Source organism: Euleptes europaea, chromosome 1 (genome assembly GCF_029931775.1).
Source record: "Euleptes europaea isolate rEulEur1 chromosome 1, rEulEur1.hap1, whole genome shotgun sequence".
NCBI classification, from domain to species: Eukaryota; Metazoa; Chordata; class Lepidosauria; order Squamata; family Sphaerodactylidae; genus Euleptes; species Euleptes europaea.
This window is the reverse complement of record NC_079312.1, coordinates 47,042,115-47,064,314: the sequence shown is the minus strand read 5'-3', so window position 1 is coordinate 47,064,314 and position 22,200 is coordinate 47,042,115. Positions and strand designations below refer to the sequence as shown.

Genomic DNA, 22,200 nt, shown 5'->3' with positions numbered 1-22,200 from the left:
CACGAGGTGCTTCTTCGCTCATGTTGCAGCAAGTTATGGAGTTGAGGCAAGGGGAGCAGTGGCAGTATAGGGTGGGGTGAGTCAGCTCCTTCACTGGTCTCTATTGCTGCTATAGTGGCAGAGTGCTTGCCGACCGTATCCAACAAGCTGGTAACAGCTATGGTTCTCAAAAGCAAAAGTGCACGGAGGCTGGAGGAGGAGGGAGGGAAGCAAGCAAGCAGTCAGGTGGTTGCATGTTCTTCCTCACTTCACCTTTCCTCCCACCTCAGCTCATGAGTCTGTGGGCTCTGTACCCACTCAGCTTCATTAGCAGTAGCCTTATTCCAGCTGTGGCTCAACCTGGCTACAGGTACTGGTACCCAGTTTCATTCATAAAGTGAACGTGCATTGGGTTTTTCTTACAAACAGATGTATGCACGCAGAGACAGGATGTGTTCACTGTAACACGTGAACAAGCTAGTGTGTCGTCAGTCTGCATTCCAATTATGGCCAAGTTTGACTTTTTTTTTTTTTTTTTAATTCAAGACATTCGTTTTGGTCTTAATTAGAACAAAAATTTTAATAACAAATTATACAAAAGCTCAGTGTAAAAATTGTCTATTATGACTGCTTAAGTGTCAGCTGTGCATGATTTATATGGGAAATGAGTAGCTTTAAGACAGCACCAGGAGGAGGAGGAGGAGGAGAAAACTACCATACCACCACCCAGGATGCAAGGTGGGATGGATTTCCCCACTAAAATAGATATATTTTATATCTTAAGACACACTGATTAGTAATAATGCTCACCTTTTTTGGAACCACTTCTTAAACTGTCCATGGGATGGCTCTTCTGATATCTATGACAAAGGGTCCCAAATATCCGCCATCGACCTACATGAGAGAATTCGCACTATTAATACTAAAAATGAGTATGAGGGTTGAGAAGCAACACTATAAGGTTAGATAAGTAATGAAACATTAGTGAGTAACATGATTTCATGACATAAAATGGCTGATTTTTAAAAAAAATCTCATATCTTAATTGATAATGAGTAGGGTTGCCAACCTCCAGGTACTAGATGGAGATCTCCTGCTATTACAAGTGATCTCCAGCTGATAGAGAACAGTTCACCTGGAGAAAAGGGCCGCTTTGGCAATTGGACTCTATGGCATTGAAGTCCCTTTCCAAGCCCCGCCCTCCTCAGGCTCCGCCCCAAAAACCTCCCACTGGTGGTGAAGAGGGACCTGGCAACCCTACTAATGAGGGACTGTGGGGACGATATGCAACCTATACAGAGTCTGTTGCCTATCCTGAATAAAACATATGGGGAACCTTACAGAGTTACAGTGCATTCCTAAGGAGAGCTATTCCAGTTTAAGCCCATTCATTTCAATGGGCTTAGACTGGAGTAACTGTCTTTAGGAATATACTGTAAGTGGCTATCCCATTAGTGATGGCCTCTGCTTCATGCGTGTGATTTTTTTAAAGCAGCAAAATCCTGTTCCACTAAACAGTCAGGACTTTTGTGTATCAAAAAAGCTGCATCATGACCATTTTGTGTAAGTATTTCCTTCAATGAAGGAAGAAAGCATACCATTAGAATTGCATGTCTTCTGATTGAGGAAAATGCTCACTTGCCCTTCTATCATTTCTTTTTCTTTAAGAAAACATCAAAATAGCAACTTTGACTCTAAGTGGCTAGTTTTAAATTGTGCTCATCCTAAGCCCATCTAAAAGAAATTTGTTGCCATTAAGGAATTCAATTTTTGAAAGCCCAGCTACATATGCAGCCAAATAGTATCTATCAAAATGTTTGTACTTGTCTGTAAAATGCTGGCTCAACATTTAGGCGATCACTTGTTCGGTAAGAAATCTCCACTACAAAGTGACACCACAGGATTATAACCATATTTATACATTTCTAGATAAATCACCAGATAAACTTTTGAGGGTTATTTCAGGAGGAACTGGAGTGTTCTTTCCTGACCTATTTCTCAAACAGTAATAGCTTTTCTAAGAGGGGATCATGCTTTATTGGGATTAATATTGACATAAGATGTATTGAAATAGATAGCCATCTTTCCTAGGTACATCCTGAGGGGGTCTTTCAAATAATGTTCAGACTGAAAAGTCCTTTCTAGTAGCACTTCTTATTTACTTAATTCAAATACATGACTGGGTGAATGTTATCAATGTTTATTAAAACGGCCTCAGTGACAGGCATAAGAAACACCATTGGCTGTTTGTGCATGTAAGCTTTCACACAGTTATAATGAATAAATACAGTGTGTGCTTCAGAATGCAGACTAGCACCATCTGTAACTTTACATCTGACAGTCGATTGCTGTTAGGAGGGGTCTCATTTGTTTGTTTGTTTCATACTTCCAAAGACAGTATCACTTTTTTAAAAAAAAATCCTATATCCATGTAGGCAGCAATCCAAAACTTACTGTGATCCACAACAAGGGGCGAATTCTTGACTTCTGACAAACCCCCCCCCCTTCAGCTGCAGCATCCCATGCCACTTCCACACAATCCAGGAAAGCCCTTGAACAGCAGCTTCAGGCTTCAAATTATAACTTTTTAAACTTAGAAGAGTTGGTTTTTATATGCCGACTTTCTCTACCACTTAAGGAAGTATCAAACTGGCTTACAATCACCTTCCCTTCCCCTCCCCACAACAGACACCCTGTGAGGTGGGTGGGGCTGAGAGAGTGTGACTAGCCCAAGGTCACCCACCTGGCTTCATGTGTAGGAGTGGGGAAACAAATCCAGTTCACCAGATTAGCATCTGCTGCTCATGTGGAAGAATGGGGAATCAAACCCAGTTCTCCAGATCAGAGTCCACCACTCCAAACCACTGCTGTTAACCACTACACCACGCTTAGCCACCACACTACGCTGGCTCTCTCCAAACCACTATACTTTAAAAATGACACAATGATAATGAAGTTTTAAAAAAATATCTCTTGAAACTAATAAAGTCACAGAATGCAGCTTATTTTTTTAAAAAATCTTCACACTTTTTATGTTTTATCCAAATCACCTCTATTTCTGAGAAAATCCTGCTACACAAGAACTAATGTAAAGTATCAAAAACTAGCTCTTGTCAAGGACCAAACACACGTACCTTGCTGAATAAATGATAGAAAAAGTTACTGAATACTACTCTGAACATCTTATCCTGGAAGATACAACCTGACTTTTTCAAAAAAAGATAATCTGTCACATCATTAAGACTACGCAGAGGGATACTACAATAATGCAGAAGGTTCTGGGTCGTGTATGGGCTGTCAAAGGACAAAAGAAACAGAACCACTTTCTTGCAAAAATAATTATTCTAGAGAACTAATGAATGTAGAGAAAACAGTTCAGACAAATACAAAGTTGTTTTCACATCCTAAATTCTATAAGAATTTAGTCTTAGATGGCTATGTTTGACTGTAAGGACTAAAACAGATATGGTCACTGGTCACTGATCTCCACCTGTTTGAGAAAGGTAAACTGTGGATGTGTATACCTCACCTTTACACTGGGTTGTGCAGGGAGGGGGATTTAACTGTTCTCCCAAACTTGATTTTGCTGATCAAAACTGGAACTCCCCAGGTATATGTCCTTTCAAAAACAATGTTTTGTTTAAAATGCTCATGAGAATTACGGAATTACGGCTGTGCATATGCCTACAATTTACCTTTAACTGATGGTTGGGACTCTGGAATATTTGTTATGTGTGTCTGTGCACTCTGTAGGGTTGCCAGGTCCCTCTTTGCCACTAGCGGGATGTTTTGGGGGCAGAGCCTGAGGAGGGTGGGGTTTGGGGAGGGGAGGGACTTCAATGTCATAGAGTCCAATTGCCGAAGAGGCCATTTTCTCCAGGTGAACTGATCTCTATTGGCTGAAGATCATGTAATAGCAGGACCAGCTAGGCAGGCACAGTTGGTGAATCTCAATGTGTGGATGAGACAGTGATGCAGGGAAGAGGGCTTTAGGTTTGTAAGGAACTGGGCAACATTTTGGGACAAGCAGGGCCTATACAAAAGAGATGGGCTCCACTTGAAACAGGATGGAACCAGACTGCTGGCATGTAATATAAAAAAGGTGGCAGAGCAGCTTTTAAACTGAACCTAGGGGGAAAGCCGACAGAAGCTGAGAAACATCCGGTTCGGGCAAACTCAGTGCATACGGACAAAGGGAAAATTGTTTCAGATTGCCCACATAGGAATTACTTAGACATGAAAGGGAAGGGAAAAAATGATGGATAGCCACTTAAAGATGCCCAAAGGCACATGCCAGGCAAGTCGAAAGAGACAAACAGTGTGGAGGTGTTTCTATGCTAATGCTAGAAGCCTCCAAGCAAAAATGGGGGAATTAGAGTGCATGGTTTTAAGAGAAAACATAGATATAGTGAGCATTACAGAAACCTGGTGGAGGGGAGAAAACCAGTGGGATACAGTCATCCCTGGTTACAAACTGTATAGAAATGACAGGGAAGGGCATATTGGAGGGGGTGTTATCAAGGAAGGCATGTCTATGTATATCAAAGAAGGCATAGTGTCTAATAAGCTAGAGACCATAAAAAGGGCAGACTTGTCCACAGAATCCTTATGGGTGATGATTCCGGGCCCCAAAGGAGATTTAGTACTGGGGACGTTCTATTGGCCCCCTGACCAAATGGCTCAGGGTGATCTTGAGATGGAGAATGAAATTAGGGAAGCATGTAAAGGTAATGAAGTAGTAATAATGGGAGACTTCAACTTCCCTCATATTGATTGGATAAATGTATGCTCCAGTCAAGACAAAGAGATAAAAAATGTAGATATCCTAAATGACTGTGCCCTCGAACAGTTGGTCATAGACCCAACAAGAGGGGAGACAATCCTGGATTTAATACTCTGTGGTGCTGCCAGTGACTTAGTGCGGGATGTGTTGAGCCAGTTGGCAATAGTGATCACAATGGCATCAAATTTAATTTATATGCAAGTGGGTGTCAGGCTGTTATCTCGGTTTAGATGTTTACTTTCTTTTCTCTGCTGAACCGTTCAGACTCAAGGACGGCTACACATACCAAAGCCTGGGAACGCCACTCCTGGGAAATAATGCTCTGTTTATGCTTTGTAATCTCCCGCCATTTCTCTGCCTTATATTTCCAAATAACGGACAAGACAAGCCATAGCTGTCATCTTGCCTTTCATGCACTGTATTGCCTATTTGACCAGTAAAGCCATCTGCTTGGAATCTGATTGTCTCTGTGGTGATTTCTGGTTCGATGGGTCAGGAGCTGACATTATGACAGCTATCTCTTCTTCATCGATTCTTTAGTCAGGCTGGAGCCCTGGAGGGTTCGCCTGCCACTCGGATGGGAGCTAGGAGGGCGCTCTCCGAGTGAACCGTGACAACTGCTTCCTGGAACCCTGGAGTCCTCCTCGGAGGATCCTACCCTCCTACGGGACATAGTAGCTGAACTCTTTAGAACTAATTCTGAGGTTTGCCGCTTGAGTGGACTGATCCAGACGCAGTGGCGATCTCTAGTGAGAGTTCCCTGGATGTTAACGTCGGAGGATACTAATGCTTGTTTAGACCTCCAGGATTTTGATCAGTTGCTGGATGATGCCCGGCTGGCAACTGAGGACTTACAAATACTAACCGGTTTATTGGATAAGCTTATTGCCCGTGAGACTCTCTCATCCACGGCTCTAAGGCGTCCTGTCACCTCGGGGGAAGGTACCATGGCGGGAGCCGCACCAGCAGGTTTTTCTTTGGTACCCAATGCAGCTGACTGTCAAGCTGAAGCCAAGAGGATCGCTATCCAGACAGCCCTCCTCTTTGTGGATTGTACAAAGGATACCACGGTAGCCACCTTGGCTCAACGTTTGACCCCGACGTTCGGGGCCGATGCACCCGCGGTCGCGGTCCAAGTGCAACCATTGTTAGGTGGGGAGCCCGACCCCCTCCTCACGCTCCTGGAGACAGAACTTTTACCGCACATTACCGCAGCTGCCGCTCTGAGACTTGAAAGTGCACAGGCTCTCGCGGATAGGGAAGCTGCTGAAGCGGCTAAGGCGGAAGCCGAAGCTCAAGCCACAAGGGACAAAGAGCAGCAGTTGGCTGCGGATCGGGCGAGGACAGGCGGCCGCCCCAAAGACTCCGGACGGAGCGGTCCTCCGTTGGGTCTGTCGTTTTCCCCGGTATTTGCCCCGTCGCGCACGGCCCAACGCGCACGCCACCTCGCAGAACAACGCCAAGACTCCGAGGAGTCTGAGGAAGAGGACTTGTATGGGGACAGTTGTCAATGGGCCACAAGTTTTCGAACAAGCAAACCTCATCGTACAGGTGGCCCGGGTGAGGACGTTCACCTGTTACGAGCTCAGAATCGGGAGCTATCTGGCCGTGTAGATCAACTCCAGGAGCTAATGGAACGCTTGCTTCAGGACAACAGGCAGTTACAGCGGGCCCTGACAACCCCGGCACAACCCGTTCCACAGGGGGCCGCAGTACCGGTTCAGCAGGGAGTGCCAGCCCAGCCACCCGCTAATGTGCCTGTTCAACCCCTGGTTCCCGGAGGTCCCGTTTTGCCTGCACCCAGGGCACCCGTGCAACCGGGCCAACCCATGCCCGGTCCTTGGAAACAACTCAAATTGAAAACTACTTACGATGGATCTCTCGAAACCCTGCCCTGTTTCTTGCATCAGGTAGACAGCTATATGCGAGAACAAGGACAGATCTTCCCTACAGAGGACAGCCGGGTTCGCTATGTGGCTTCCCTTTTGACAGGTAAAGCAGCCGACTGGATGGTCCTCCAGTTCGACACCCGATCCCGCTCTATCCGTTCCCTCAACAATTTCATGACTGCCTTACAAAGGAGGTTTGAGGATCCCTTTATGGGGGAACGAGCCAAAGCGGAGCTTCTACAACTAAGACAAGGCTCTACTCCAGTTCGAGAGTTTGCCGATGAATTCCAGAGACTAGCAAGCAGAATTGTGGACTGGCCCGAAGCCACCCTAATTCACTATTTCAGGGAAGCCTTACACCCTGACATTCTGAACTGGTCGTATATGTGGGGTGATCCCGACACCCTCGAGGATTGGATTCTATTAGCCGAGGAGGTGGAAAGCCGCCGACGCTTTATTTCCCTCGTTCGCCAAAGAAACAAGGAGAAAAGCGTCCAAAAGCCCCAGCCCAAGGCACCGCTCCCCAATCCACGGAAGCCCGCGCGTCCACTCCAGGATCGCAAAACACGGTTTCAAAGAGGAGCTTGCCTCACTTGTGGGGAACTGGGTCACTTTGCGGCAGTCTGCCCTCATCGTCCTGAACTCTCTCGCCCCAGGATGGCAACCCAAGCTCGAGGACGACCTCAACGCAGAGGCACCGCGGCCACCCGCAGCGCAGCGCCGGGAAGACCCACACCCTCTGCACTTCACATTGAGGACTCATCTAACCTTCCTACATCGAGTGACCCCGCCGGGTCCCGGATTACAAATGCCCCATTGGGGGACAACTCTCATTCTTCTGACGAAGAGAACCCATGGAATCCTCCAGCTTTGAACCTGGAAACCCCCCTTGATTTGTCAAAAAACGGCTCCGGTCTGTGGTGAGTGGAGCGTCTCCACAGACCCCTGCAGCATCTCCTGCTAAACCGAAAGCTCCCACCAAGGTGAAGGAAGTGGAAACTACCGTTTATGTGGACGCAGTTTTACAACACTATAAAGGTGGTCCCCAACTACCCGTTAAAGCACTCATTGACTCCGGTTGCGGTCGCACTCTAATCAGTGAGGCCACATTTGCAGCACTCAAAGTCAAGTCTGAGGCTTTACCAGCCCCCGTCCAATTTTCCCAAATGGACGGAAGCCATTTCAAGGGGGGCCCAGTTGATCATCGCACTACAGGGGTGGCGATGGGTATTGGCTCCCACTGGGAGCAAATAGACTTTACCATAGCCCCTATCCGATTTGAAGTGGTCCTGGGAATTAACTGGATTAAAGGTCATAGTCCCAGTATAGACTGGGAGACGAACACTATCTCCTTTGCCAATCCCAAATGTGATCAGCACCGACAGCTATCTCCACCCGCTCCGGCATTAACCTCCGATGTCCCATCACCGCCGTCCCTACCTGATGTATACCAGGACTTTGCGGATGTCTTTAACATTAAAGAATGTGATGCCTTACCCCCCCACCATGCCACTGACTGTGCAATTGAGGTGGTGAAGGACTGCACATTAACCAAGAGTAAGATTTACCCTATGAGCGCTTCCGAGCGCACTGTACTACGGGACTTTTTGGATAAAAATCTTGCCCGAGGGTTCATTCGTCCATCGAATGCTCCCAACTCAGCCCCCGCGTTTTTCGTCCGAAAAAAAGAAGGCGACCTGCGCCTATGCATCGACTTCCGAAAGCTCAATGCAGTTACCCAAGCCAACGCCTACCCTATACCGCTGATTTCAGATATTTTGGGACAGTTGCAGGAGGGACGTATATTCTCCAAATTGGACTTAGTAGAAGCCTACTACCGCGTCCGTATCCGCGAGGGGGACGAACCCCTCACTGCCTTCTCTAGCTGTTTTGGAATGTTTGAATTCCTTGTGATGCCTTTCGGGTTAAAAGGAGCCTTGGGGGTCTTCATGCAACTCATCAACGAAATCCTCCATGATTTACTGTACCGCGGAGTGGTAGTTTATTTGGACGACATTCTTATTTATTCAAAAACCATAGATGAGCATGTCGCTCTGGTCCGAGAAGTTCTGCAACGCCTGCGCAGTCACCAGCTCTTTGCAAAGTTGGCTAAATGCGAATTTCATCAGAGCAAAATAACTTTCTTGGCATATATAATCTCCCACCATGGCCTTAGCATGGACCCGGCCAAGGTCCAATCCGTCCTCGATTGGACCCCTCCCTCCAACCGCAAGCAAGTACAACAGTTTCTAGGTTTTGCTGATTTCTATCGCGGATTTATCCCTAACTTCGCCCAAGTGGCACTGCCCATCACCGACCTTCTGAAAACAAAAGGTAAAGGAAGCTCTGCTACGTTACCCTCCGCTAAGATACTGTGGACTGATCAATGCCAAGCTGCCTTTGTGGCCCTCAAACGCCTTTTCACTTCGGAGCCTCTGACGTGGCTATGGGAGGGGCCCTTCTCCAAAGAGGACCAGATGGTCTCCTTCACCCCTGCGCTTACTTCTCAAAGAAGTTTGCGCACTCCCAATTAAACTGGCCCATTTGGGAGAAAGAAGCATCAGCCGTTCACCATGCACTTACTCTATGGCGACAATTCCTGCAAGGGTCTAAAGTACCCTTCGAAGTCTGGACCGATCACAAAAATCTAGCTGCCCTCACGGGGACCCATAAGTTGTCCGCGAAACAACAGCGTTGGGCGGAATTCTTTGCTCAGTTTCGTTTTGTCCTGAAGCATGTACCTGGAAAACAAAAAGTTCTCGCAGATGCTCTCTCCCGACTGCCTCAGTACCCGGTGAAACTCGATCGGCCAACAGACTCTTTATTTACGCCCGCGCAAAGAGAAGCCCTACCCATGCTAGCTGTACAAACCCGATCCCAAACACTGCCCCCACAACGGAAGCACGCGGTAGCCGACGCACCAGCTCCTCCAGCCCAACCGGCCGCCAAGCCGCCTGCAGTCAGCACACCACCGCACGTAAGCGCTTCCCCCTCGTCGACCCCCATATCTGCTCCTGCTTCCACCGTAAAAAAGGGGGGTTCCCGTCTCCGAGTCTTTCCTAAATTCCCTTCGGGCACAATGCCTTATGGAACGCTCTGCACAAACCCTACCTCCCGATATAATCAAACAAGGAGGTTGTTGGTACAAAGACTCGAAATTATACGTGCCCAAAACGCTCCGAAAAGAAGTCTTACATTTGGCTCATGGAGTAAAAACAGCTGGACACTTTGGGTTCCTAAAGACCCTTCACCTGTTCCGCAGACAGTTCTGGTGGGGGGGAATGCGTTCTGACATTGACTCTTTTATTCGCAGCTGTCCTGTTTGCGCCACGGTCAAACGATCTCAAGGCAAACCCCCAGGACTACTGCAACCACTTGAAATACCCAGCAAACCCTGGGAGGTGATTGCTATGGATTTTATGACGGATCTCCTTCTCAGCGGGGGAAAAACTGTGTTATGGGTTATCACTGACTTATTTTCTAAGCAAATACATTTGGTTCCATGTGCGGGGATCCCCTCCGCTCAGAAGTTGGCCCGCCTCTTTGTGTCACATGTCTTTAGACTACATTCGTTTCCGCGCAAGATAATCTGCGACCGCGGAAGTAGTTTCGTTGCTAAGTTCTGGAAAGCTTTTCTCAAATTGGTGGGGGTGAACCGTTCAGACTCAAGGACGGCTACACATACCAAAGCCTGGGAACGCCACTCCTGGGAAATAGTGCTCTGTTTATGCTCTGTAATCTCCCGCCATTTCTCTGCCTTATATTTCCAAATAACGGACAAGACAAGCCATAGCTGTCATCTTGCCTTTCATGCACTGTATTGCCTATTTGACCAGTAAAGCCATCTGCTTGGAATCTGACTGTCTCTGTGGTGATTTCTGGTTCGATGGGTCAGGAGCTGACAGTGGGAAAGTGACTAAGAAATCTCACACAATTACCTTTGACTTTAAAAGAGGGAACTTCTCTAAAATGAGAAAACTGGTAAAGAGGAAGTTGAAAGGAATAGTTAGGAGGGTTAAATCTCTGGAAAAGGCTTGGGGGTTACTCAAGTCCACATTACTAGAGGCTCAGCTAGCTTGTATACCGCAGGTCAGGAAAGGTAGTAATAAGTCCAAGAGGTCACCACCATGGCTAACGGGTAAGGTGAAGGAAGCAGTTAGAGAAAAAAAATCTTCCTTCAGACACTGGAAGGTTTGCCCAAACGAGGCGAACAGAAGCAAACACAAACTTGCACAAAGGAAATGCAAGCAGATAATTAGAGATGCAAAAAAAAATTCTGAGGGGCATATTGCTAAACACATCAAAACAAACAATAAGAAATTCTTTAAGTATATTAGGAGTAGGAAACCAGCTAGGGAAGTGGTTGGACCATTGGATGACAATGGAAGTAAAGGAACTCTAAGGGAGGATAAACGATTGCTGAAAAACTAAATGAATTCTTCTCATCTGTCTTCACTGTTGAAGATACAGGGCACATTCCTTCTCCTGAACAGAGATTTTGGAGAGAGGAAAATGAGGAACTGAGGCAAATAGTGGTAACAAGGCAGGAAGTCCTAGAACGTCTAGACAAACTGCAAACTAACAAGTCACAGGGACCAGACGGTATTCATCCTACAGTTCTTCAAGAACTCAAATGGGAAATTGCTGAACTTCTAACAAATATATGTAATATGTCCCTTTGATCAGCCTCTGTACCAGAGGACTGGAGAATGGCCAATGTAACACCCATTTATAAAAAAGGTTTTGGGGGGACCCAGGAAATTACAGGCTAGTTAGTTTAACGTCTGTTCCGGGTAAATTAGTGGAAAGCATTATTAAAGATAGAATTGTCAAGCATATAGAAGGGCAAGGTCTGCTGGGCAAAACCCAACATGGCTGCTGTAAGGGTAGGTCCTGTCTCACTAACCTATTAAGAGTTTTTTTGAAAGCGTCAATAAGCATGTGGACAGGAATGAGCCTGTGGATATTATGTATTTGGATTTCCAAAAAGTTTTTGACAAAGTCCCCCACCAAAGACTGCTAAGCAAACTTCATAGTCATGGGATAAGAGGACAAGTCCTCTTATGGATTGAGAGCTGGCTGAAAAATAGGAAGCAGAGAGTAGGAATCAATGGTCAGTTCTCATAATGGCGGGATGTGAGCAGTGGGGTGCCTCAGGGATCTGTGTTGGGACCGGTGCTTTTCAGCCTGTTCATCAATGACCTGGAGTTGGAGTTAATTAGTGAAGTAGCCAAGTTTGCAGATGTCCCGAGACGGCCCCTCGCTCGGTCCGTCCGGGACTACGGGGCCCCGATGCCTCTAGGACCCCACAGGAGGGGAGGACTCGGGAGGGGGTGGGGGACACCCAAGGAGCCGACGCCTTACCTGTCCGTGTGTTTATTCCCACAGGCTCCGCAGCTGGCACTGGAGCCGCCCGCAAGGAAGACCCGGCCCGGGGGGCGGGCCGGGAGGGAAGAGACGGCCGACACCCGAGAGAGGGAGGGGGGCCGACAGACGGGGAACGGCGTTGGAACCCCGGGCGGCCACGGGGCGCACAGGGGTCTTGCCGCCCCAGCGGGCCACCGGGAAGACCGGCCCTCCGAGCAGCTGACGGGCAGGCGGGCGCGGCCCGGGCGAGGCCGTGGCAGTCCCGAGGCGCCCCGGGCCGGCGGATTCCCCTCAGCCCTCACAAGGGGGAGGGGAAGAGAGGCACCGGCCGGGAGGTAGGCACGGAAGCAGGGCCGGGATGGCGACCTGCTTCCGGAGGAGGGCCCTTCATCCCTTATAAGGTCTCGGGGGCGGGGCCTAGAAGGGGGTGGAGCGCAGCCAGGCCTTTATAAAGGCCATAAGAGTGGAGGCCAGGGAAGAGAGAGGTCAGGTGTCTCCTTGACTGTCTGTCGGCAGTAGAGAGACTCTGGCTGCATCGGAGGGAGAAAGTGACTCTGATTCTCCCTCCGCATGTTCTGAGGCCGATGAAGCCCCGTTGGCTTGCCGGGGAGAGGCAATAGAGGAGCAGGGGAACCCACACCCCAGGGCTCCAGCTCCTACAGCAGATGACACCAAATTATTTAGGGTGGTTAAAACAAAATTGGACTGTGAAGAGCTCCAGAAGGATCTCTGCATACTGGAAGAATGGGCATTAAAATGGCAAATGAGATTCAATGTGAGTAAGTGTAAAGTGATGCATATTGGGGCAAAAAATCACAACTTCACATATACACTGATGGGATCTGTGCTGGCAGCGACAGACCAAGAAAGGGATCTTGGGGTGGTAGTGGATAGCTCAATGAAGATGTCAACCCAGTGTGCTGCTGCTGTAAAAAAGGCAAATTCCATGCTGGTCATAATTAGACGAGGAATAGAGAACAAAACTGCTGATATCATACTGCCCTTGTACAAATCTATGCTGAGACCACACTTGGAATACTGTGTACAGTTCTGGTCACCACACCTAAAAAAGGATATTACAGAGCTTGAGAAGGTGCAGAAAAGGGCAACCAAAATGATTAGGGGACCAGAGCAACTGTCCTATGGGGAGCGGTTAGGACGCTTAGGGCTGTTTAGCTTGGAAAGAAGGAGGCTAAGGGGAGACATGATAGAGGTCTATAAAATTATGTATGGTTTGGAGAAAGTGGACAGGGAGAAGTTTTTCTCCCTCTCCCATAATACTAGAACACGGGGTCATCTGCTAAAGCTGGAAGGTGAGAGATTCAAAACAGATAAAAGGAAGTATTTTTTCACACAATGCATAGTTAAATTGTGGAACTCCCTGCCCCAGGATGTGGTGATGCTTGGAGGGCTTTAAGAGGGGAGTGGACATATTCATGGAGGAGAGGGGTATTCATGGCTATTAGTAAGAATGGATACTAGTCATGCTGCATACCAATTCTCTCTAGTATCAGAGAAGCATGCCTATTATTTTGGGTGCGGTGGAACACAGGCAGGATGGTGCTGCTGCAGTCGTCTTGTTTGTGGCTTCCCAGAGGCACCTGGTTGGCCATTGTGTGAAAAGACTGCAGGACTTGATGGGCCTTGGTCTGATCCAGCAAAGCCTTTCTTATGTTCTTATGAGATCTCCAGCTAGTACCTGGAGGTTGGCAACCCTAATTGTGACATAGACATTCTTTTTCTGCCAGTATCATATAGTATCAGTATCATACAGGAGCCCAAAGTGGCTTACATTGTTCTCTTATCCTCCATTTTATCCTCACAACAACCCTATGAGGTAGGTTAGGAAGAGAGTGTGCAACTGGCCCAAGGTCACCCAGCAAGCTTCCATAGCAGAGTAGGGATTCAACCCTGGGTGTCCCAGATCCTTAGGGTTGCCAGGTTCCTCTTTGCCATCAGCGGGAGGTTGTTGGGGCGGAGACTGAGGAGGGTGGGGTTTGGGGAGGGGAGGGACTTCAATGCCATAGACTCCAATTGCCAAAGTGGCTATTTTCTCCAGGTGAACTGATCTCTATCAGCTGGAGATCAGTTGTAATAGCAAGTGATCTGCAGCTACTACCTGGAGGTTGGCAACCCTAGCTTTCTGGAAACCCATTAGGGTGGGAGGAAATGCCGGTTCAATACAGGTATGCATGTTCAACACAGGTATGATGCATGTGTGTAACACCAGGCACTTTTTAAAAAGTCTATTTACTGTATTCTTTGAAGAGCCTTTTAGACTCATAATCTGTGTGAAGAGGAAGGGAGGTAAAACAATAAAAGCCAATTCCTAAAGCCACAATCCAGGCTAACCTTGTAGCTATAGTCACTAAGAACAGATTCACAAAGGTATTAGCCATTCACACTTGGAGCATAGTGCACTTTTAAACAAGTTACCAAAAATAAGCCTATCACATATTAACATAGACATTCTCTTTGGCATGGTAATTGCAAATACTCAACAAGGCAACTATTTATTCAACAGCATGGCTTCGGATCTAGATTACTGCTCAGCTCGTCCATCTTGTACTAACCCAGTAAACACAGCAACTCAATCTTGAAGAAAGTTGACCCAAGGTAGTGGCTTTAAGTAGGGTTGCCAACTGCCAGATAGTAGCTGGAGATCTCCTGCTAATTCAACTGATCTCCAGCTGATAGAGATCAGATCATCTGGAGAAAAATGGCTGCTTTGGCAATTGAACTCTATGGCATTGAAGTCCCTCCCCTCCCCAAACCCCGCCCTCTTCAGGCTCCACCCCAAAATCTCCCATTGGTTGCGAAGAGGGACATGGCAACCCTAGCTTTAGGGTATATTCAAAGGCAAAGTTTCTCCCTACTGGATATGTCTCAGAAAAATAGTGATTAACTATGACGTCTTAATGAGGCATTAGAAGCAGCTACCCATTTCTCCATGTTATTACTAGGCCTGCAAAGATACTTCCAAGATCTAAAACAAAACATGCACAACGACCTCTCATAGCTCACATATGTTTGTTCTTTCTGCTGAGGCTGGTGCCGCGATTGCTACCAAAACTGCTGGAAAGATATATTATAGCCTGGGGTAGGTGTTACATCTGTGCCTGCTCTTCTATTCTTGTCCTTCTGTGACATTACACTTGCCAGACTTCATACCTTTAGGCAAACAGACTGCTGCTCTACTCACTTTTTGGTTGGGGAAGGGGAAGAGATGACTGGAATAGTAATGGGGTTTGTCTGTGAACTGTTACTTCCTCCCCCCTCATCATGTTTAAACACATTATTGAACACTCTACACATTCTTACCTGGAAATGCACATTTCCCAAAACTCTTATGAACTTCTGAAAAATTCACGTAATGTCTATTATTTTCCTTCAAACAGATCCACAAGTCCACCTATAAGGTATATGCATTGCAAATGTGTATCTTGTCAAATTCGTAGATTACATCTTTACATGTATGCACTTAACAATTTACTGGGGTAACTTTAATCAGTAATATATGACTTTACAGTGCAATCCTACACAGATTTACTCCCTTCTAAGACCATCGACTTAATCTTCAGTGCACTGAATAATGACTGAACTAACAAGGCGATCTAATATAATAGAAACAAATCATTAATCAGATGTCAGGATTAGGTCACTTGAGTACCTCAGGTCTGCACTTTAAGGCAACAGAGGATTCTTTCCAGGAAGTTAGCAGAGGGGAAAGTTCTGCAGATAACGAAATGGAAGCAAGCTAGTACCTTCTGAAAACTTATTAGCAAGGCTGGATTATCTCCCTGTCTCTTCAAGGGTGAAGAGATCACCACTGGGAAAGAAGCTGCAGTAAAGAGAGTGACTGTTAGGAACAGGAGAATCAGAAACCTTTCTGAACCATTTTCAGGGGCTTTCCAACAAAAATATCTCTAAACAGATTAGCAGAGGACAGTTGTAGGAGACCACAGTGGTGGGAATAACAATTTCAGCTCCCAAAAGGCAAAGAAAATTCATCCATCAACTACCATCTGATGTTAAAATGTTTATTCTAAGCATACAAATAAGCGAAGGGAAATATCAAACTTTTAAAAAATACAGATTCTAGCTAATTTAAAATTTATATGGATTTGTCTTTATGCCTTCCTTGCAGAAAGCTCAAGCATTACAAGGTTTACATTTGAAAGCTTATTAAGACCTCCTTCGCACTAGTCCTTATATTAGGGTCTCCTTCAGAAGGAGGGGGGGTTCTTCAGCAAATCAGAAAGTTGAGAGCTGTATACAAGTGTCCCCTCCAGAAATATCCACACCAGTGAACTGTTTCTCTGTGATTATGTGGGCTTTGCATGCAGCACTTTGGGGGTTGTATATAGAACTAGGAGGTAGCGTGCAGACGCAGTGGGTAAACTATAATGGTCTCCTGGGCAGGGTACACAAGACACATTAGATAGGGATAAATTTCTCTGCAATCAGCCATCAAGGATGGATGGGTTGTGCTCCATGAAAACAGACTACTTGACAGCCATTGAAATGTCTTCATTTTGCATATTCTGAGGAGTAAAATCATGCATTAATTTCCCCCCAGTCATTTAAAAAGAGTAAATATTTCATAAGAGTCCCCCCACCAATGCTTCCCAAAATTTCCATCAGGAAAAAAAAAGTCCTAAGAGGGAGATGTTTCCTCCTGGTTTTTCCAGGAAAAAAGTCTCTCTGCACATCTCTACTTTAGTGGAAGAGCCAGTTCAGGCATAGATCCTTGGGCTTGAGGAAGGCTTCAAACTTTGCTGAGCAGGCAGGGGTTTTTGTTTTGTTTGTTTTGTGTTGTCAAGTCACAGTTGACTTATGGCAACCTCACAGGGTTTCCAAGGCAAGAGACATTTAGAGGAGGTGGTTTGCCATTGCCTGCCTCCGCATCACAACCCTGGTATTCCTTGGAGGTCTTCCATCCAAATACTAGCCAGAGTCAGGGCTGAGAGTGTGTGACTGGACCAAGGCCACCCAGCAAGCTTCCATGGCACGAGCGGGGATTCGAACCTGGGTTTCTCATGTCCTAGTGCAGCACCTTAACCATTACACCAATCTGGCTTTCAGAGTCAGGTAATGTACAAGCTATGAAATGTAACAAACTTGCATAAACTTATTGTATGCCTCCCCCACCCCGGCGAGAAACATTGTCCACTATTGCTGAGCAAAACCTTTTGGAATTCAAATGTTCCTTACAAGTTGGGTAAAACAGGATACAGTCCATACAACGTAACTTATTTGTTTGTTTTATAACAAAGATGTTGCTGAACTATTGTTCAATCCCAAATATTTTGTTTTCTTTATATATATATTTTTAAATAAACAATGAAAATAAATGGCCATCAATGATCCTTAACTTTTTGTAAAATATTTTAAACATATACTACTATAAGCCAATTAGATTGCACAGTAATGGGGAAAAAAACCCTGAGCTGCAAGTCACAGTAACATGTAACAACTGGGAGACCTCCCATGTTATCCCACACTATTTTTGTTCTGATAGAACAATACAGAGCGTTAGAAAGAGAGAAAAACAAACACCCCAATCAATAGTACTACAAATATGTTTGCTCCTGGCATGGTCACTCACACTGAGAAAGGTTAGGGATACAAGGGCAGATAAAAGGCTCAACACTTCTGGCATAAAGTGTGATAAGGTAAAGAGCACTTGACAGCATGATATATGATTAAACGAGGGTAGAGTTTGTGTCTAGCGAGAAGCTATTGCGGAGCCACTGAAAGGTGGAAAGAGAAAATCTGCAGCGGTGCTATCAACTAAGTGCCCTGTTTTGTTTTTGCCAAAGTTTTTGATGACTGTTTTTGTGCATTTGCCCAAAGGGTCGCTTTGCTAAGTACACATAGTAAGTATGTCTGGTGTCTCACATATACCACCACCACCCCAATCATATAATTATAAATCTGGTACAGACAGACATACAATCTGAGGGTCACTTAAGGCTTATGCACAAATTACTGGGAATGGATACGGCACATAGGCTAAGGGCACATCTATAGCAACTCACACAATTTGCTTTCATGAACAACCCCTGGCCGGAAGCAACGCTTGATTGCTCCGCAGCAGGGCAAGATTTAAAAGAAAGAATATGTAGACCAGATTGAACAGGAAGAAGGTGCAGCAGGATATTCGCAACATACAGGGTTTAGAAACTCCAGGTGGGCCTGGAATGACAACTGCTTTCCAGACTACAGAAATCAGTTCCCCTGGAGAAAATGGCTGCTTTGGAGAGTGAACTCTGTGGCTAAGGTCTCTTCCCTGACCAAACCCCACCCACCCCAGGATTCACCTCCAAATCTTCAGGAATTTCCCAACCTAGTGTGACACTCCTACTAACATATCATAAGACTCATAGGCTACATAGACAGAGGCATACAACAGAAAAAAATTGTGAACAGAAGTCAGAAGCTCTGGATTACAGGAAGAAGCAGGAGTTGGACTTCCGTACTTTACCTCACTGCACACAGAATCTTTAGAATTGTGTGGCCTGTGCGTTAAAACACCTACAACGGTAGGCCTGGTCCAGGCCACCAGCCCACTGAAATCTTTTTAACGGCAAATATACTACTGTATACAGTAAAACTAGCTAGTTGCTATGCCTTGCTGGCCATTAAACTGGAATACAGATTGTTTGCATCCCTCCGGTTCATGATTTAATACTGAAGAAACGCACAGCGCCAGATTTATTTTGTATCTAAATTTGCTGTATGCCAATTATTTATACTGAAGCAGGATCAATACTAATATTATTTCTTACATCCTTCTAAGCCCCCCCCCTCTCATTTCTACAAATTGGATAATAGATGTAATGATCGGAATAAATTTCAGTTTTGACCAAGAGTGAGGTGGGGGGGGGGTGAAAAGTAAGAAACAGACAAACAAGTCCAACTATTATTTCAATAGCAGTAGCATACCATGTCATGTTACTGTTTATTATTAATTCTGGGTTGTGGATGAAGGACTAGCTGCCAGTCCTGGTCCATTAGTGTGGTAAGTCACAGCAAGATCTACTCCAGGGAGCAAAGTATATTTAGGAAGAAGACTACTCAGTTGAATAACTGACAAACCAAAATGGCTTCTAAGGACTTGCACACTGGCCAGACGGAAAGGTCCCCACTATTGTGAAGTAGTTACAGTAATGCTGGTTCAATCTGGGAGATGCAAGTTCAAATCCCCATTCTGCCACAAAAAATCTCTGGGTCACCTTGGGCCAGTTGTTCTGTCCCATAACAAAGGGTTTCTTTAAAAATTAATGGGATGTTTGTGCTACCATACCCCAGAAATATATTATCTCCTAACTAATTGGCTAACAAAACTCTGTTGTTGATACACTGATGGAAATCCCTTACATCTACGAAAATTTTCAGTGGATCCAAGATATCAGTATTTCCTGGCTTGGATAAGAAGATAGCTGTATCCAAGAAAAATCATGACATTACTGGATATTAATGTATAGGATAATTATAAACATTATTTGGGACTCATTGACATGAGACAATGTTATTAAGAAATTGAACATATGAAGTGTTGGCTTGACACTGAGGATTATCCTTCATGAACATCCATTCTTTTGGGTCTCAGTCATCTAGAACTTTTTCGAAAAAACATCTTCTCCCTTTAATAAGGAGCCATATTCCCAGATTTAGCAAAAAACTGTCTTCCTATCTCTTCAATCTATATGCAGAACATATAATTAGGAAAGCTGGATTAGATTTAGATGAAGGTGGAGTGAAAATTGGAGAGAGGAACATTAATAATTAGAGATATGCTGATGACACTACATTATTGGCAGAAAATAGTGAAGATTTGAAACGACTACTGCTGAAAGTTAAAAGAGAAAGTGCCAAAGCAGGACTACAGCTGAACATCAAGAAAACAAAAGTAATGACTACAGGAGAATTACACAACTTTAAGGTTTACAATGAGGAAATTGAAATTGTTGAAGACTTTCTATTCCTTGGCTCCATCATCAACCAAAAGGGAGACTGCAGCCAAGAAATCAGAAGCAGATTGAGACTGGGAAGGGCAGCCATGAAGGAGCTAGAACAGATTTTGAAGTGTAAAGGTGTGTCATTGGCCACCAAGATTAGGTTAATTCATGCCATCGTGTTCCCTATTACTATGTATGGATGTGAAAGCTGGACAATGAAGAAAGCTGACAGGAAGAAAGTAGACTCCTTTGAAATGGGGTGTTGGAGGAGAGTGTTACGGATACCGTGGACTGCCCCCCAAAAAATCAGTGGGTTATAGATCAAATCAAGCCTGAACTGACCCGAGAAGCTAAAATGACTAAACTGAGGCTATCGTATTTTGGTCACGTCATGAGACGACAAGAGTCACTGGAAAAGACAATCATGCTAGGAAATGTTGAGGGCAGAAGGAAAAGAGGAAGACCCAACAAGAGATGGATTGACTCAATAAAGGAAGCCACAGCCTTCAATTTGCAAGATCTGAGCAAGGCTGTCAAAGATAGGACATTTTGGAGGACTTTCATTCATAGGGTTGCCATGAGTCGGAAGCGACTTGACGGCACTTAACACACAACACACACAGATGGTATTATGAACCAAAAGATCTGCAGAAGATGTACAAAGCAAATCAGGCAAACTGTTGGAAATGTTCTGATACAGAAGGGACATATTTCCACCAATGGTGGACATGCAAGAAAGTACAAACCTTTTGGGAAATGATACATAAAGAAATACAAGATCTAACGAAAATCAGCTTTCAACTAGAAGCAAATACTTCTTATTGGGTATTATTCCAACTCAAATCTCACCCAATCAAAGAGAGCTGTACCAATACGCAACAACAGCGGCGAGATTATTATTGGCGCAAAAATGGAAAGATAAGGAGATACCAGACTTAAAGATGTGGATTACAAAAATGCATGAATATGCAATGATGTCAAAACTCTCCACCTTGCTACATCATGAGATGATCAAAGAGCACAAGCAGAAATGGCAACCTTTTTATGATAAATATGATAGTTCATAAGTATATACTTTAGTTAGTGTTGTCTTGAAATTTGTTATTGTTCTTTGCGATAGATTAAAGGGTAACATTAAAAATATCAAAAATAATATTAGAGAAATGATGTACAAATGATATAATAGTAATAATAGAAGAAAAAAGTAAGATTATGATAGAGATAATGGTGAAGAAAGCCCGTACGCCGGTGTAATAGAAATGAAAATGAATGTAGTCCCTTTCCCTGTTTCCCTTTTCCCATGTCTTGTAATAAAAACAATTTTAAAAAAAGAATCTTTGGTTGTTCTTTGATTCTGTCACTTCTTTCTTCCCACTCCACTGAGGGACAGTGGAGACTCCCATACTCACACATGGAGAGCCCCATATCTCTCCCACAGGTGTTTGTGTGAGTGTGTGTGTGTAGCTTTGCAGTCTGAAAAAGTATTCTCCAGTGTGGTGAAGCTTATAAGACTTTAAGAGCACAATCCTAAGGGGGGAATAGTTAGGAAGTGCCCGGGGATGGCGAAGCCAAGCCACCTCCTCAGCGGCTTGCTGCCAGACACAGCAAACTGAGAAGGCTATTTTGACAAAAGCTCTGTGAAACTCTCCATTGAGTTTTGCAGCACTACACCTGCTTTTTTGCAGGTGTAACTCGGTGCCTACAAAAAGGGTCATTCCTTGGGTAAAAGGGCTTCGGGAGCTGACATCAGCTCCACCTCCAGGAACGCCCCCTTTGACACCGGCATGAGGCCAGCAAGGCTGCGCTGGTGCTCAAGGCTCGTGCTATTCCACTGCTCCCCAGAGTCAGCCTAAGTGCCCAAGTGTGGGTGTTGTGGCACTTTAGCTAGCACAAGTGGCACCAACACCAGTGCTGGGGTCACACCAGCTCCAAACCCCTTTCACCCCCGCCCCCATTAGGATTGGGCTGCCCATCTATAGACTGACCCAAAAAAGGTGGATTATCTAAATAAATAGAAACTATGCAAAGTCTAGGTGTGTTGCAAGAATAATCTCAGTGATGTTATTTTCAGGATATAAAGTGCGGGTATGTGTACCCATCCTCTTATTTGGTGAATTCCTTCTGACACAACGATGATGCCCTTTGGAGTCAGCTCTTCTAGAAACACAGTCTCTGGGACAGTTAACAGTTTAATTGTGAGTAGGTTCTTACATTACAG

General features: G+C 45.3%; 1 protein-coding gene across 2 annotated transcripts in view; it reads right to left on the bottom strand.

Moving 5' to 3' along the window:
- Positions 1-22,200, bottom strand: part of LOC130482862 (contactin-4) — a 611,972-nt gene that overhangs the window by 457,888 nt on the left and 131,884 nt on the right. For both annotated transcript variants that reach the window (XM_056855739.1, XM_056855747.1), the window contains exon 2: positions 790-873. The gene's annotated coding sequence lies outside the window, so the exon portion shown is untranslated. The remainder of the gene's footprint in view (positions 1-789; positions 874-22,200) is intronic.